At 43.5% G+C, this 13328-nt stretch overlaps 7 non-coding genes across 7 annotated transcripts; all 7 read right to left on the reverse strand.

Annotated features, from left to right (window-relative positions):
- Positions 1-165: 165 nt before the first annotated feature.
- On the reverse strand, positions 166-356 carry LOC141192911 (U2 spliceosomal RNA). Its single transcript, XR_012266215.1, has one exon. It is a non-coding gene; the product is annotated as a U2 spliceosomal RNA (small nuclear RNA).
- A 1115-nt stretch (positions 357-1471) lies between these two features.
- On the reverse strand, positions 1472-1662 carry LOC141192912 (U2 spliceosomal RNA). Its single transcript, XR_012266216.1, has one exon. It is a non-coding gene; the product is annotated as a U2 spliceosomal RNA (small nuclear RNA).
- A 1115-nt stretch (positions 1663-2777) lies between these two features.
- Positions 2778-2968, reverse strand: LOC141193043 (U2 spliceosomal RNA). The gene has a single exon (XR_012266342.1). It is a non-coding gene; the product is annotated as a U2 spliceosomal RNA (small nuclear RNA).
- Positions 2969-4083: 1115 nt separating this feature from the next.
- On the reverse strand, positions 4084-4274 carry LOC141192913 (U2 spliceosomal RNA). The gene has a single exon (XR_012266217.1). It is a non-coding gene; the product is annotated as a U2 spliceosomal RNA (small nuclear RNA).
- Positions 4275-5987: 1713 nt separating this feature from the next.
- On the reverse strand, positions 5988-6178 carry LOC141192914 (U2 spliceosomal RNA). The gene has a single exon (XR_012266218.1). It is a non-coding gene; the product is annotated as a U2 spliceosomal RNA (small nuclear RNA).
- Positions 6179-7293: 1115 nt separating this feature from the next.
- On the reverse strand, positions 7294-7484 carry LOC141192915 (U2 spliceosomal RNA). Its single transcript, XR_012266219.1, has one exon. It is a non-coding gene; the product is annotated as a U2 spliceosomal RNA (small nuclear RNA).
- Positions 7485-8599: 1115 nt separating this feature from the next.
- On the reverse strand, positions 8600-8799 carry LOC141192575 (U2 spliceosomal RNA). The gene has a single exon (XR_012265943.1). It is a non-coding gene; the product is annotated as a U2 spliceosomal RNA (small nuclear RNA).
- Positions 8800-13328: the final 4529 nt, after the last annotated feature.

Raw genomic sequence — 13328 nt, forward strand, 5'->3', positions numbered from 1 at the left:
AACCAAAATGAGCTTGTAATCTGGCTTCTGCAACTTTGAACATGAAAAATCCAATGAGGAGAAGAAAAGCAAAGCCAAAGAGTCCATCCCCAAATCCGACAAACAAGCAAAATGAACAAAAAACTTTGAATTCAATTCTTTCTGATTTTAGAAACTGCATTAAAGAAGGGGTGCACCGGTCCTGGAGATACTGCAATACCAGGTCAATGCGTGGAGTGGACAGAGCAAGCTCTTTTTCCATCTCCCTGTTCTAAAAATCCATTTAATATATGGTCCCCAGATAGGGGACGTATCAGATATTAAACTGATAAGAACAGATACTACACTTGATCTTAGCCAAAAGGCCGAGAAGCGATAACCAGAATTGGTTTCAAACTACGGAGCCACCCAAGGATCCTGAAAAGTCCATTTGTGGAGATGAGCTCCTGGACTCCCGTTAAGAAGACATGTTGTCAACCTCTAGATCCCTTACATGCCTGCACTTTTCGGCTTGCTGCTGCTGCAATCCACGCGTTTTAGATCTGCATAACTCCACCTCTTTAAACACAGCACCTTCACCCCCTGCTGTTCCCACCCGCCTCAACACCGTTGGAAGGGAGGAGAACCAATTAAGGCGGGGGGTGGGGTGGAACGAGCAGCTGTCTACCCTTAGCAGGAGGGCTCCTGATTACATACCTCTCCTGCTGCTGCTGCTGCTGGCTGTCCAGCAGCAGACTGAAAGTGGCTGCTGCTGTGCACAGGTATATAAAGGCTCAGAGCCTATTATGACACGCGCAGCCAGCGTTCCATTGCCACATTCCATCTACTGCAGGCAGGATACCTGGCTGGCTGAATGTCGCTGAGAAGCTCACAGAGACCGCCATAAGCAACAGTTTAACAGAATGCCACAGACTAATCAACCAAACTTTTTGGGTTGGGTTCTCTTTTATAGTCTGCAGGCATTAAATGAAAGAAGTCAGTGTTCCAGCAGAAGGAGACAACGTTTCAGAAAAGGCATTGTAGCAAACCAAAAAAGAAATTTTAAGCGCAGCAGAGTAACCAGCGCACATACCTGTTAGCTCAGGTGAGTTTAAAAGGCTGCTGTTGATAACAAGGGCATTTGCTAAATAGATGGTGTGTGTGCAACAATATACTGAAAGGTCAATTATATTGTGCAGCTTATCTCACCACCTGTAGTTATTTAGGTGAAAGCTCCAAAATGCTTGCCTAATATGTCTGTTTATCCAAAAGGAAGTAAAAAGGGAGAGCTAGAAAGATAGCATTGCATCACATTACATGGCAATGCAATGCACAGTTGCTGAAGTTGAACCAAAATGAGCTTGTAATCTGGCTTCTGCAACTTTGAACATGAAAAATCCAATGAGGAGAAGAAAAGCAAAGCCAAAGAGTCCATCCCCAAATCCGACAAACAAGCAAAATGAACAAAAAACATTGAATTCAATTCTTTCTGATTTTAGAAACTGCATTATAGAAGGGGTGCACCGGTCCTGGAGATACTGCAATACCAGGTCAATGCGTGGAGTGGACAGAGCAAGCTCTTTTTCCATCTCCCTGTTCTAAAAATCCATTTAATATATGGTCCCCAGATAGGGGACGTATCAGATATTAAACTGATAAGAACAGATACTACACTTGATCTTAGCCAAAAGGCCGAGAAGCGATAACCAGAATTGGTTTCAAACTACGGAGCCACCCAAGGATCCTGAAAAGTCCATTTGTGGAGATGAGCTCCTGGACTCCCGTTAAGAAGACATGTTGTCAACCTCTAGATCCCTTACATGCCTGCACTTTTCGGCTTGCTGCTGCTGCAATCCACGCGTTTTAGATCTGCATAACTCTACCTCTTTAAACACAGCACCTTCACCCCCTGCTGTTCCCACCCGCCTCAACACCGTTGGAAGGGAGGAGAACCAATTAAGGCGGGGGGTGGGGTGGAACGAGCAGCTGTCTACCCTTAGCAGGAGGGCTCCTGATTACATACCTCTCCTGCTGCTGCTGCTGCTGGCTGTCCAGCAGCAGACTGAAGGTGGCTGCTGCTGTGCACAGGTATATAAAGGCTCAGAGCCTATTATGACACGCGCAGCCAGCGTTCCATTGCCACATTCCATCTACTGCAGGCAGGATACCTGGCTGGCTGAATGTCGCTGAGAAGCTCACAGAGACCGCCATAAGCAACAGTTTAACAGAATGCCACAGACTAATCAACCAAACTTTTTGGGTTGGGTTCTCTTTTATAGTCTGCAGGCATTAAATGAAAGAAGTCAGTGTTCCAGCAGAAGGAGACAACGTTTCAGAAAAGGCATTGTAGCAAACCAAAAAAGAAATTTTAAGCGCAGCAGAGTAACCAGCGCACATACCTGTTAGCTCAGGTGAGTTTAAAAGGCTGCTGTTGATAACAAGGGCATTTGCTAAATAGATGGTGTGTGTGCAACAATATACTGAAAGGTCAATTATATTGTGCAGCTTATCTCACCACCTGTAGTTATTTAGGTGAAAGCTCCAAAATGCTTGCCTAATATGTCTGTTTATCCAAAAGGAAGTAAAAAGGGAGAGCTAGAAAGATAGCATTGCATCACATTACATGGCAATGCAATGCACAGTTGCTGAAGTTGAACCAAAATGAGCTTGTAATCTGGCTTCTGCAACTTTGAACATGAAAAATCCAATGAGGAGAAGAAAAGCAAAGCCAAAGAGTCCATCCCCAAATCCGACAAACAAGCAAAATGAACAAAAAACATTGAATTCAATTCTTTCTGATTTTAGAAACTGCATTAAAGAAGGGGTGCACCGGTCCTGGAGATACTGCAATACCAGGTCAATGCGTGGAGTGGACAGAGCAAGCTCTTTTTCCATCTCCCTGTTCTAAAAATCCATTTAATATATGGTCCCCAGATAGGGGACGTATCAGATATTAAACTGATAAGAACAGATACTACACTTGATCTTAGCCAAAAGGCTGAGAAGCGATAACCAGAATTGGTTTCAAACTACGGAGCCACCCAAGGATCCTGAAAAGTCCATTTGTGGAGATGAGCTCCTGGACTCCCGTTAAGAAGACATGTTGTCAACCTCTAGATCCCTTACATGCCTGCACTTTTCGGCTTGCTGCTGCTGCAATCCACGCGTTTTAGATCTGCATAACTCTACCTCTTTAAACACAGCACCTTCACCCCCTGCTGTTCCCACCCGCCTCAACACCGTTGGAAGGGAGGAGAACCAATTAAGGCGGGGGGTGGGGTGGAACGAGCAGCTGTCTACCCTTAGCAGGAGGGCTCCTGATTACATACCTCTCCTGCTGCTGCTGCTGCTGGCTGTCCAGCAGCAGACTGAAGGTGGCTGCTGCTGTGCACAGGTATATAAAGGCTCAGAGCCTATTATGACACGCGCAGCCAGCGTTCCATTGCCACATTCCATCTACTGCAGGCAGGATACCTGGCTGGCTGAATGTCGCTGAGAAGCTCACAGAGACCGCCATAAGCAACAGTTTAACAGAATGCCACAGACTAATCAACCAAACTTTTTGGGTTGGGTTCTCTTTTATAGTCTGCAGGCATTAAATGAAAGAAGTCAGTGTTCCAGCAGAAGGAGACAACGTTTCAGAAAAGGCATTGTAGCAAACCAAAAAAGAAATTTTAAGCGCAGCAGAGTAACCAGCGCACATACCTGTTAGCTCAGGTGAGTTTAAAAGGCTGCTGTTGATAACAAGGGCATTTGCTAAATAGATGGTGTGTGTGCAACAATATACTGAAAGGTCAATTATATTGTGCAGCTTATCTCACCACCTGTAGTTATTTAGGTGAAAGCTCCAAAATGCTTGCCTAATATGTCTGTTTATCCAAAAGGAAGTAAAAAGGGAGAGCTAGAAAGATAGCATTGCATCACATTACATGGCAATGCAATGCACAGTTGCGGAGGTTGAACCAAAATGAGCTTGTAATCTGGCTTCTGCAACTTTGAACATGAAAAATCCAATGAGGAGAAGAAAAGCAAAGCCAAAGAGTCCATCCCCAAATCCGACAAACAAGCAAAATGAACAAAAAACATTGAATTCAATTCTTTCTGATTTTAGAAACTGCATTAAAGAAGGGGTGCACCGGTCCTGGAGATACTGCAATACCAGGTCAATGCGTGGAGTGGACAGAGCAAGCTCTTTTTCCATCTCCCTGTTCTAAAAATCCATTTAATATATGGTCCCCAGATAGGGGACGTATCAGATATTAAACTGATAAGAACAGATACTACACTTGATCTTAGCCAAAAGGCCGAGAAGCGATAACCAGAATTGGTTTCAAACTACGGAGCCACCCAAGGATCCTGAAAAGTCCATTTGTGGAGATGAGCTCCTGGACTGCCGTTAAGAAGACATGTTGTCAACCTCTAGATCCCTTACATGCCTGCACTTTTCGGCTTGCTGCTGCTGCAATCCACGCGTTTTAGATCTGCATAACTCCACCTCTTTAAACACAGCACCTTCACCCCCTGCTGTTCCCACCCGCCTCAACACTGTTGGAAGGGAGGAGAACCAATTAAGGCGGGGGGTGGGGTGGAACGAGCAGCTGTCTACCCTTAGCAGGAGGGCTCCTGATTACATACCTCTCCTGCTGCTGCTGCTGCTGGCTGTCCAGCAGCAGACTGAAGGTGGCTGCTGCTGTGCACAGGTATATAAAGGCTCAGAGCCTATTATGACACGCGCAGCCAGCGTTCCATTGCCACATTCCATCTACTGCAGGCAGGATACCTGGCTGGCTGAATGTCGCTGAGAAGCTCACAGAGACCGCCATAAGCAACAGTTTAACAGAATGCCACAGACTAATCAACCAAACTTTTTGGGTTGGGTTCTCTTTTATAGTCTGCAGGCATTAAATGAAAGAAGTCAGTGTTCCAGCAGAAGGAGACAACGTTTCAGAAAAGGCATTGTAGCAAACCAAAAAAGAAATTTTAAGCGCAGCAGAGTAACCAGCGCACATACCTGTTAGCTCAGGTGAGTTTAAAAGGCTGCTGTTGATAACAAGGGCATTTGCTAAATAGATGGTGTGTGTGCAACAATATACTGAAAGGTCAATTATATCATAGAATCATAGAATCATAGAATGGTAGAGTTGGAAGGGACCTCCTGGGTCATCTGGTCCAACCCCCTGCTCAAAGCAGGATTCACTAGATCATCTCAGACAGATGTCTGTCCAGCCTCTGTTTGAAGACGTCCATTGAAGGGGAACTCACCACCTCTCGTGGCAGCCTGTTCCACTCATTAATCACCCTAACTGTCAAAAAGTTTTTTCTAATATCTAATCTGTGTCTCCTCCCATTTAGTTTCATCCCATTGCTTCTAGTCTTTCCTTGTGCAAATGAGAATAAAGATGATCCTTCTACAATGTGACAGCCCTTGACATATTTGTAGACAGCTATTAAATCTCCTCTCAGTCTTCTTTTTTGCAAGCTAAACATTCCCAAATCCTGCAACCGTTCCTCATAGGACATGGTTTGCAGACCAGTCACCATTCTGGTCGCTCTTCTCTGAACTTGCTCCAGTTTGTCTATGTCTTTTTAAAATGTGGTGCCCAAAACTGTACACAGTATTCCAGATGAGGTCTGACCAAAGAGGAGTAAAGACCGATAATGACTTCACGTGATCTAGACTGTATGCTTCTGTTAATACATCCCAATATTGTGCAGCTTATCTCACCACCTGTAGTTATTTAGGTGAAAGCTCCAAAATGCTTGCCTAATATGTCTGTTTATCCAAAAGGAAGTAAAAAGGGAGAGCTAGAAAGATAGCATTGCATCACATTACATGGCAATGCAATGCACAGTTGCTGAAGTTGAACCAAAATGAGCTTGTAATCTGGCTTCTGCAACTTTGAACATGAAAAATCCAATGAGGAGAAGAAAAGCAAAGCCAAAGAGTCCATCCCAAAATCCGACAAACAAGCAAAATGAACAAAAAACATTGAATTCAATTCTTTCTGATTTTAGAAACTGCATTAAAGAAGGGGTGCACCGGTCCTGGAGATACTGCAATACCAGGTCAATGCGTGGAGTGGACAGAGCAAGCTCTTTTTCCATCTCCCTGTTCTAAAAATCCATTTAATATATGGTCCCCAGATAGGGGACGTATCAGATATTAAACTGATAAGAACAGATACTACACTTGATCTTAGCCAAAAGGCCGAGAAGCGATAACCAGAATTGGTTTCAAACTACGGAGCCACCCAAGGATCCTGAAAAGTCCATTTGTGGAGATGAGCTCCTGGACTCCCGTTAAGAAGACATGTTGTCAACCTCTAGATCCCTTACATGCCTGCACTTTTCGGCTTGCTGCTGCTGCAATCCACGCGTTTTAGATCTGCATAACTCCACCTCTTTAAACACAGCACCTTCACCCCCTGCTGTTCCCACCCGCCTCAACACCGTTGGAAGGGAGGAGAACCAATTAAGGCGGGGGGTGGGGTGGAACGAGCAGCTGTCTACCCTTAGCAGGAGGGCTCCTGATTACATACCTCTCCTGCTGCTGCTGCTGCTGGCTGTCCAGCAGCAGACTGAAGGTGGCTGCTGCTGTGCACAGGTATATAAAGGCTCAGAGCCTATTATGACACGCGCAGCCAGCGTTCCATTGCCACATTCCATCTACTGCAGGCAGGATACCTGGCTGGCTGAATGTCGCTGAGAAGCTCACAGAGACCGCCATAAGCAACAGTTTAACAGAATGCCACAGACTAATCAACCAAACTTTTTGGGTTGGGTTCTCTTTTATAGTCTGCAGGCATTAAATGAAAGAAGTCAGTGTTCCAGCAGAAGGAGACAACGTTTCAGAAAAGGCATTGTAGCAAACCAAAAAAGAAATTTTAAGCGCAGCAGAGTAACCAGCGCACATACCTGTTAGCTCAGGTGAGTTTAAAAGGCTGCTGTTGATAACAAGGGCATTTGCTAAATAGATGGTGTGTGTGCAACAATATACTGAAAGGTCAATTATATTGTGCAGCTTATCTCACCACCTGTAGTTATTTAGGTGAAAGCTCCAAAATGCTTGCCTAATATGTCTGTTTATCCAAAAGGAAGTAAAAAGGGAGAGCTAGAAAGATAGCATTGCATCACATTACATGGCAATGCAATGCACAGTTGCGGAGGTTGAACCAAAATGAGCTTGTAATCTGGCTTCTGCAACTTTGAACATGAAAAATCCAATGAGGAGAAGAAAAGCAAAGCCAAAGAGTCCATCCCCAAATCCGACAAACAAGCAAAATGAACAAAAAACATTGAATTCAATTCTTTCTGATTTTAGAAACTGCATTAAAGAAGGGGTGCACCGGTCCTGGAGATACTGCAATACCAGGTCAATGCGTGGAGTGGACAGAGCAAGCTCTTTTTCCATCTCCCTGTTCTAAAAATCCATTTAATATATGGTCCCCAGATAGGGGACGTATCAGATATTAAACTGATAAGAACAGATACTACACTTGATCTTAGCCAAAAGGCCGAGAAGCGATAACCAGAATTGGTTTCAAACTACGGAGCCACCCAAGGATCCTGAAAAGTCCATTTGTGGAGATGAGCTCCTGGACTCCCGTTAAGAAGACATGTTGTCAACCTCTAGATCCCTTACATGCCTGCACTTTTCGGCTTGCTGCTGCTGCAATCCACGCGTTTTAGATCTGCATAACTCCACCTCTTTAAACACAGCACCTTCACCCCCTGCTGTTCCCACCCGCCTCAACACCGTTGGAAGGGAGGAGAACCAATTAAGGCGGGGGGTGGGGTGGAACGAGCAGCTGTCTACCCTTAGCAGGAGGGCTCCTGATTACATACCTCTCCTGCTGCTGCTGCTGCTGGCTGTCCAGCAGCAGACTGAAGGTGGCTGCTGCTGTGCACAGGTATATAAAGGCTTAGAGCCTATTATGACACGCGCAGCCAGCGTTCCATTGCCACATTCCATCTACTGCAGGCAGGATACCTGGCTGGCTGAATGTCGCTGAGAAGCTCACAGAGACCGCCATAAGCAACAGTTTAACAGAATGCCACAGACTAATCAACCAAACTTTTTGGGTTGGGTTCTCTTTTATAGTCTGCAGGCATTAAATGAAAGAAGTCAGTGTTCCAGCAGAAGGAGACAACGTTTCAGAAAAGGCATTGTAGCAAACCAAAAAAGAAATTTTAAGCGCAGCAGAGTAACCAGCGCACATACCTGTTAGCTCAGGTGAGTTTAAAAGGCTGCTGTTGATAACAAGGGCATTTGCTAAATAGATGGTGTGTGTGCAACAATATACTGAAAGGTCAATTATATTGTGCAGCTTATCTCACCACCTGTAGTTATTTAGGTGAAAGCTCCAAAATGCTTGCCTAATATGTCTGTTTATCCAAAAGGAAGTAAAAAGGGAGAGCTAGAAAGATAGCATTGCATCACATTACATGGCAATGCAATGCACAGTTGCTGAAGTTGAACCAAAATGAGCTTGTAATCTGGCTTCTGCAACTTTGAACATGAAAAATCCAATGAGGAGAAGAAAAGCAAAGCCAAAGAGTCCATCCCCAAATCCGACAAACAAGCAAAATGAACAAAAAACATTGAATTCAATTCTTTCTGATTTTAGAAACTGCATTAAAGAAGGGGTGCACCGGTCCTGGAGATACTGCAATACCAGGTCAATGCGTGGAGTGGACAGAGCAAGCTCTTTTTCCATCTCCCTGTTCTAAAAATCCATTTAATATATGGTCCCCAGATAGGGGACGTATCAGATATTAAACTGATAAGAACAGATTTTTTTTTTTTTTTTTTTCCTCAGATTAAGACCCACATTAATTTATGCATCATAGCGCATATTCACATAACGGGTTCTCAAATCATCATTCGGAAAAACAAAAACAAAATCCCAAAAAACACAACCCTGCAATTAACTGTTACTTACTGTAAGAAGTCCAATGTGAAAAGTTCCAGAGTGCTTCTGCTGCTGTCTCACCATACTTCTTTTTATCCAATAAATAGGCATAAAACAGTCTAGCAAGAAAAATCTTTCTGCATTCCATGGGGGAAGAAACAATCTTTTTAAAAATCACCAAATTCCGAACGTCCCATAAAACCTCTTTATATATGACAAAAATAATCCAGCTTGCCCGCTTCCTTTGCGAGTACTTAAAATCTTGACCTATTAAAATCCTTTCAAAATCGAAACAATGAAAACCAACTAAAGCAACAAACATACGTGACAACAAGGTAAAAACTTTTTTAGCAAAAAAACAGTCCCAAAAAATATGCTGTATTGTTTCCACCTTATTGCAACCTTCCCTAGGACATAGTTCTTGAACCTTTATCCCCCGGTCATTCAAAAAAGCCCTTGTTGGCAAGCATCCATGCAACGCCATCCAGGTTACATCCTTCTGTCTGTTGCTGATTCCACGCATGAAAAAAAGCTTCCACACCTGTCCAGACTGTGCATTATTACAAAACGGCACATCACATAACATCTCCTTCTTCTTAATACCTGAGACAATCAGTTTTTTGTCCGGTCTAACCATGGAGCTTATCCCATTTTGATCATAGAAGGACCTAAGCACCACATAAAAAAACGGTATCACAAACGAAACTGGTTTTCTTAAATCCTTCTCACACCAGCTCCATTTCTGGAAAAGCTGTCCTGCTAAATATTTGCACATGTCCGCAGTCCTGTTATTGCACTGGGATAATTTATAAATGTTCAAAAAATAATGCATTCTTAAAAATAAGTCAATGTTAGGAAAATCACAACCCCCATTTTCCACAGAACACATAACCATTCCTCTTCTTAGTTTCTCCATTTTGGATCCCCAAAAAAACACAAACAGTTTCCTTGTCACTCTCTTTGTCCAAAGCACAGCAGGTGGGAAAATCAAAGCAGTGTACAGCAGAAGCGGGAGAATCACAGACTTGATTACCAGCACTTTCCCTCTCAGCGACAGGTTCCTTAGTTTCCAAAAGTTCAACTTCTGATCCATTTTGTCTTCTAGAATCTTCAGGCTGCTTTTCCCTTTCAGTTCCTTCTCAAAGATGACACCAAGAACCTCAATTTCCTCCCTACTCTCCACTCCTGCCACGTTAACCTCAACCTGCCTCCCAAAGTTACAAAGCTGGCACTTTCCCCAATTCACCGCCATACCAGCCACACAACAAAAAATCCTTACGTGCAAATTCACTCTATTGAGATCCGCCTGTGAACCACAAGTAAAAACAATATCATCCATATAACTTAAAGACTTGACTGGACCCCCGGATCCCCCAGGAATAAAAACACCAGCCACACACTTGTCAACTTGCACACTTTTTAAAAGGGCCTCCACCACACAGATAAAAAGAATTGGTGACAGGGGACAACCCTGCCTAACTCCCGATAAAATATTAAAACTGGAACTCACATGCCCATTAACTAAAATCTGGCTACTGACCCCACAATAAAAACTCTTAATGACCATCAATAATTTATCCGGAACACCAAGGTGACTTAAAGCAGAGAACAAAAATCTATGTGATATTTTATCAAAGGCTTTCTCCAGGTCCACCGACTGTAACAAAAGAGCATTCTTATTCAAATTAGCCTGATAAATTAAGTCTCTTAGAAGCAGCAAATTATCTGAAATTTTCCTACCAGACACTGCACATGCCTGATACTCCCCCACCATATCACCTATCACATCTGCCAGTCTACCAGCCACAATTTTAGAAATAATTTTGTAATCACTGTTTAACAATGTTATGGGCCTCCAATTTTTAATATCCCTCATGTCCCCTTTCTTATGAATCAGCGTAACAATCCCCCTACGCATAGAAACCGATAAAATCCCATGAGTAAAACCATATTGCACCACCCGTGAAAACTCCACACCTATAATATCCCAAAATCTAACATAAAATTCAGCAGGAAGACCATCACAGCCTGGCGTCTTGCCTTTCGCCAAGCCATCCACTGCCCGTCTAATTTCATCTTTCCCAACCTCCTCACTTAAAAACCCAATTTTCTCCTCAGGAATATTATTAGTTAATACTTTGCAATAATCATTAATTTCCGCATCACTGGCTCTACTATCGTTAGAGAAGAGTGTTTCATAAAAGGAAAGAATACTGCCAATCATCTCATCCCCAGATACCTCCCCTGCAGGAGAAAAAACAGACTTAAAAACCCCTTTAGGTTTAAAACATTTTTTAAAAAAGTATCTCGAACATTGCTCATTTTCCTCCATGTGCTTTATTTTTGCCTTAAACATAATAGTCTTCCCTTTTTCAATAAGTATCTTCTTCAGTTCGTCCTTCAAATCTGCAATCTCTTTATCCACCTCCATCCCCGCTCTCTTAAACTTATGGAGTACTTCCAATTTTGAAATAACAGCAGCATCATGATCCCTTTTGGCTTTCGCTCTCCTAAAACACACCCCTTTAAAATAACATGCAAATTTCTCCTTAGCCCAGTCCCACCACTCTAGCAAATCTTTAAAAAGGTGCTGTTCAGACACACAAGACAAAAACACTTTATTAAAACCAACCTTAACACTCTCCTCTTCCAGCAGGCTTACGTTCAGCTTCCAGAGTCCCTTTCCAAAAGCCAGGGACTCAGCTATACACAGATCTACCACTATCATCTTGTGGTCAGAAAAAGTCGTCATCACGTGGTTGCACTTGGCCACCTTAATCCCTTCAGACATAAAAACATAGTCAATTCGGGAAACACTACGTCCACTATCTGATATGTATGTGAACTTATCACTTGGCCCAACCATCAGACCAGCATCCGTGTAGCGTAAATCCTGCACAATCTGATTTAAAATATTAGACGTAACATCAGTCCTACCTTCCGTAGAGCTCTTACGATCTTTTGCGGATCTGACACAATTAAAATCTCCAGCCACTATAGTGAAGTCTCTGCCTGGTAAAAACAACTTTAGAGACTCCAAAAACCCAACTCTTGCTTGTTTATCAGCAGGGGCATAAACATTAAAAACCCGTACCCGCTGACCTAAAAAATCCACTAATAAAAACAAACATCTCCCAGGTATGATTACTTTAAACTCTAAAACCTTTAGACTGGAATTACACAGTAAAATGCCCACCCCTTCATTCCTGTTTTCTGAGCATGGGGACCAAAAAGATTGCCCCTTATTCCACTCACTCTCATGCGGGGCAGATTTAATTACACATTCCTGCAGACAGACAATATCTGCATTCACACTCTCAATGTACTCCAGTATCCCTGCTCTCCTACAAGCAGAACCAATCCCTCGTACATTCAGAGAAGCAACACACAACGCCATCATAACAACAGGAAAAAATCTCCACCATACCCGATCCATCATGAACCAGGAGAAAACCCACTCCTGCCACCCACTTTTCTACGTATATCAGGCGACTCAGAACTCGAGTCCCTGTTAGAATAACCTGGTCTTAGGGAGACTGGATCTTCCTGCCCCCCAGACCAACACCCCTCCACCTTACTTCTTTTAATCACGGAGGCATAACTCTCCTCCTTGCCATCATCTTCCTCCTCATTTTCACTCCAATCACTGTTAACCCTATCACGCTGCTGAGGGGTTATAGTTCCATCCGAATCAGAATCCTCCTCCTCCAAAACCTCCATTTCCTCACCCCCATCTCTTCCCAAAACAGGATTCACTGACTCCGCCATATTAGACAAATCCATCCCATCACCCGGGCCATGCACATCAGCTACTTTGTTTATTACTTCCAGCCCCTCCCTCAAACCAACTTTCTTCTGGCTCCGCCCCTTTTCCTCCATCTTGGGCACCGCATGGTCTCTTCCCCTACCACCATCTTGTTTTTGGCTTTCCCCCTCTGAGTCTGAGCCTTCGCCCTCCTCCCCACTTTCCTGCCGAGTCTTCTTCTGCCTCTCTTCAGCGTCCACCTGTGACCTAGGAATCTGAGCCCACAATCTACATTTCCTTGCAAGGTGATCTGCATGTCCACACAAATCACACACCTTATTCATTGGGCAACCACTTGCAACATGCCCAGATTTCCCACAACCTCTACAAACATCACCTTGCACTGGACAATCCTTCTGAACATGTCCAAACTCATGACACTTCCTACAATATTCCATCTGTCCATTATAAAAACAAAATCCCCTTTCTCCTCCGATAGAAAACTGTGCAGGAATGCTCTTGGCACCCCCAATAGCTCTATCATCCGGTCTCAGTTTTACAACATATCTCCTCTTGCCATTTAGATAATTGTATTTGTTCTTCATTCTTCCCAAAAATTTAACCTCACTACAATACCGAGCTAAAAAATTGGAAACAGTCTCATCCGGAACTTTAGGGTTATACATGTGCACAAACACATACTTATATGTCTG

This window comes from Phyllobates terribilis, unplaced genomic scaffold (assembly GCF_046119375.1).
Source record: "Phyllobates terribilis strain yellow unplaced genomic scaffold, ASM4611937v1 Scaffold_63__1_contigs__length_7903474, whole genome shotgun sequence".
Classification (NCBI taxonomy): domain Eukaryota; kingdom Metazoa; phylum Chordata; class Amphibia; order Anura; family Dendrobatidae; genus Phyllobates; species Phyllobates terribilis.